Here is a 4463-nt window from a genome sequence, read left to right on the forward strand (position 1 = left end):
CGAGAAATGTTGGGAAGATATTTCACTCTGTGTTCTGGATGGAGAGATCATTGCTGGGAAGGAAGCACCTGGGTATTATTTGGGACGAGTTTGTTTCTTTGTCCTAAAGGATACCAATGTAACTTTAGTCATAGAACTAGGGTGTTCCTTGAACCTAACAATAGGTAGGGGTGCATGGTATACCCTGGGCATGGTCTCTGAAATCCAGGCACAGGGATGGAATTTTGTGGGTTTGTCATTGTTTCAGGTATATAGGTGTTGTTGGACTCGATATTTATATAGAAGGGTCTCCCATTTATCTATGCAAGTTGAGGGACGAATTGACGGTAAGGTCTCTTCGTAGTTAGAGGCTCTGCTGCCAATTCAGAGCCCTGAAATACCGCTGACGTGCCAAAATTGCGGTAGGAAAGGCCATTGTGTGCAAGCCTGCCTAATCCCGACCCGTATCTACAGTAAAGAGTTATAGGAGGTTGGTAGTGGGATGCTTAATTTGGTGGGTCACATATATATGCATATAATGGTAATGCGTTGATTTGTGTGATGGTATAGTGTGACATATGTGTATTTTAGGTAAGTAATATGGGTGAGTAAGGCCCTCCTCGAGGTTCTGTATCAGAAAGCTGGTTAATATGTTGCTCGGAGTGTGTGCTGGTGAATGGTGAGTAAATGGACATCCCTTGCCTGTATTGCACCCTGTCATGAAGATACCGGAAAGGAGAAGACACAGAATGGTGACATGGAAGCTGTCGCTGAAGAATGATAGTGGTGTGTCACTCAATGGCAAAGCAGCACATGTTGAGAAGCACAACACGTTAAGACAGTTATGGACTGTTCCATAGGAACTGTTTCTAAAGCACATGTTGGAAAGCGCACATGTTGGAAAGCGCAAGACAGTTCCATAGGGGCCATGTCTGAAGAAGGGTGATATGTGCCCTTTAGGCGCAAAGCTGCATATGTTGGAAGGCAACATGGTTTAATATCATATTTCTGGAGTTTTCTTTCTGGTTGATACAAAAAGGTGACGTAAGTTGGAAGTTGAAAGTTGACCCAGCGGGGTGTCGATTCATGCCCCAGGCGGGTGGAGTAAAGATTGGAATGTTTGATAACAAGCCTCAAAGAGAGCAACGGCTGCCAGGATGATTGACGAGTTTGACTGCATAAGATCAAAGGGCCAACAGTCACTGAAGATGACCCAGGTCACATAGCGATGAGACATGGACGAATACTGCCCCTAGAGGCCAATACAGCAGGACGGACAGAAATATAATATATTAAGAAGGACTGCCTATTAACTACTTTGGTTTTGTCAGAAACCTAGACGGGCTGGCAATGGGGTTGGGTCTAGACGGTTTATGATTGGAGTTTAAAAGTGCTCAATCGCTCTCGTGGCTCTCTTGCCTGATGGCTCTCATGCTGCATGGCCCTCTCTTGCCATTTTGAGCCCAGCTAACAAGATAATATCTACACAGTAGATACAGTAAGTATCTTTGATGTTCCTTTGTTATATGCTCTGTAATATTTTCCTTTAGTGTTTTTATGTTAGCATTTCCTATTTTCTTGGGAAATAAATAAATAAGATGTTGTTCTACTAAGCAGTGTGTTTATTTTCATAGCTATTCTTATATCATTGTACTATGACCAGTAACTGTAGCAGAGCTTTGATAGTCTAGCTAAATATAGGAATAGACAAGTTAATACATATATGGAGTAAATAGAGGGAATCCATAAACCACCCGGGTAATATTTATTTCAAGATTTATTTCACTGTCCATGTTTTAATACATTTTAAAATGTTTGTTTATGCTTCTTTTTAGGAGTGTGTGTGTGTATGTGTATATACAGTATCTCACAAAAGTGAGTACACCCCTCACATTTTTGTAAATATTTTATTATATCTTTTCATGTGACAACACTGAAGAAATTATACTTTGCTACAATGTAAAGTAGTGAGTGTACAGCTTGTATAACAGTGTAAATATGCTGTCCCCTCAAAATAACTCAACACACAGCCATTAATGTCTAAACCGCTGGCAACAAAAATGAGTACACCCCATAAGGGAAAATGTACAAATTGATCCAAAAGTGTCAAAATTTTGTGTGGCCACCATTATTTTCCAGCACTGCCTTACCCCTCTTGGGCATGGAGATAACCAGAGCTTCACAGGTTGCCACTGGAGTCCTCTTCCACTCCTCCATGACGACATCACAGAGCTGGTGGATGTTAGAGACCTTGCGCTCCTCCACCTTCCGTTTGAGGATGCCCCACATATGCTCAATGGAACTTAGGTCTGGAGACATGCTTAGCCAGTCCATCACCTTTACCCTCAGCTTCTTTAGCAAGGCAGTGGTCGTCGTGGAGGTGTGTTTGGGGTCATTATCATGTTGGAATACTGCCCTGCGGCCCAGTCTCTGAAGCGAGGGGATCATGTTCTGCTTCAGTATGTCACAGTACATGTTGGCATTCATGGTTCCCTCAATGAACTGTAGCTCTCTAGTGCCGGCAGCACTTATGCAGCCACAGACTATGACACTCCCACCACGATGCTTGACTGTAGGCAAGATACATTTGTCTTTGTACTCCTCACCTGGTTGCCGTCACACACGCTTGAAACCATGTTAACCAAATAAGTTTATCTTGGTCTCATCAGCCAACAGGACATGGTTACAGTAATCCATGTCTTTAGTCTGCTTGTCTTCTGCAAACTGTTTATGGGCTTTCTTGTGCATCATCTTTAGAAGAGGCCTCCTTCTGGGATGATAGCCATGCAGAACAATTTGATGCAGTGTGTGGCGTATGGTCTGAGCACTGACAGGCTGACCCCCCACCCCTTCAACCTCTGCAACAATGCTGGCAGCACTCATACATTTATTTCCCAAAGACAACCTCTGTATATCACGCTGAGCATGTGCACTCAAATTCTTTGGTTGACCATGGCAAGGCCTGTTCTGAGTGGAACCTGTCCTGTTAAACCTCTGTGTAGTCTTGGCCACCATGCTGCAGCTCAGTTTTAGGGTCTTGGCATTCTTCTTATAGCCTAGGCCATATTTATGTAGAGCAACAATTTTTTTTCAGGTCCTCAGAGTTCTTTGCCATGAGGTGCTATGTTGAACTTTCAGTGACCAGTATGAGAGAGTGAGAGCGATAACACCAAATTTTGAGGGTACAGCAAATTTACACTGTTATACAAGCTGTACACTCACTACTTTACATTGTAGCAAAGTGTCATTTCTTCAGTGTTGTCACATTAAAAGATACAATAAAATATTTACAAAAATGTGAGGGGTGTATTCACTTTTGTGAGATACTGTGTGTGTGTATGTATGTGTGTGTGTATATATATATATATGTATGAAGTGCCATGTAAAAGTATTCATACCCCTTCGAAATTCTCCACATTTTGTCATGCTACAACCAAAAACGTAAATGTATTGGGATACTGGGATTTTGTGTGATAACCAACACAAAGTGGAACATAGTTATGAAGTGAAAGGGAAATGATAAGTGGTTTTCAAAGTTTTTTTACAAATAAATATGTGAAAAGTGTGGCGTGCATTTGTATTCAGCCAATACTTTGTAGAACCACCTTTCGCTGCAATTACAGCTGCAAGTCTTTTTGGGGATGTCTCTACCAGCTTTGCACATCTAGAGAGTAACATTTTTGCCCATTCTTCTTTGCAAAATAACTCCGGCTCTGTCAGATTGGATGGAGAACGTCTGTGAACAGCAATTTTCAAGTCTTGTCACAGATTCTCAATTGGATTTAGGTCTGGACTTTGACTGGGCCATTCTAACACATGAATATGATTTAATCGAAACCAGGGATACGCAAATAACAGACCTCCAGCTGTTGCAAAACTACTCATCATGTGTCCCATCATGCCTCTGCCTCTGGGTGTCATGCTTGTGGCTGTCAGAGTCTTGCTATACCTCCTGGGACTTGTAGTACTGCAACAGCTGGAGATCAACTAATTGCATATCCCTAATTGAAACCATTCCATTGTAGCTTTGGTTGTTCGTTTAGGGTCGTTGTCCTGCTGGAAGGTGAACCTTCTCCCCAGTCTTTTGCAGACCTTAACAGGTTTTCCTCTAAGATTGCCCTGTATTTGGCTCCATCTATCTTAACATCAACTCTGACCAGCTTCCCTGTCCCTGCTGAAGAAAAGCATCCCCACATCATGATGCTGCCACCACCATGTTTCACGGTGGTGATGGTGTGTTCAGGGTGATGTGCAGTGTTATTTTTCCGCCACGCATAGTGTTTTGCTGTTAGGCCAAAGTTCAGTTTTGGCCAGAGCACCTTCTTCCACATGTTTGCTGTGTCCCCATATGGCTTCTCACAAACTGGAATTTTTATGGCTTTCTTTCGAAAATGTCTTTCTTCTTTACATTTTTCCATAAAGGCCAGATTTGTGGAGTGCATGACTCCCACATGAGCTGTGGATCTCTGCAGCTCCTCCAGACT

Source organism: Aquarana catesbeiana, linkage group LG03 (assembly GCF_042186555.1).
Source record: "Aquarana catesbeiana isolate 2022-GZ linkage group LG03, ASM4218655v1, whole genome shotgun sequence".
NCBI lineage: Eukaryota > Metazoa > Chordata > Amphibia > Anura > Ranidae > Aquarana > Aquarana catesbeiana.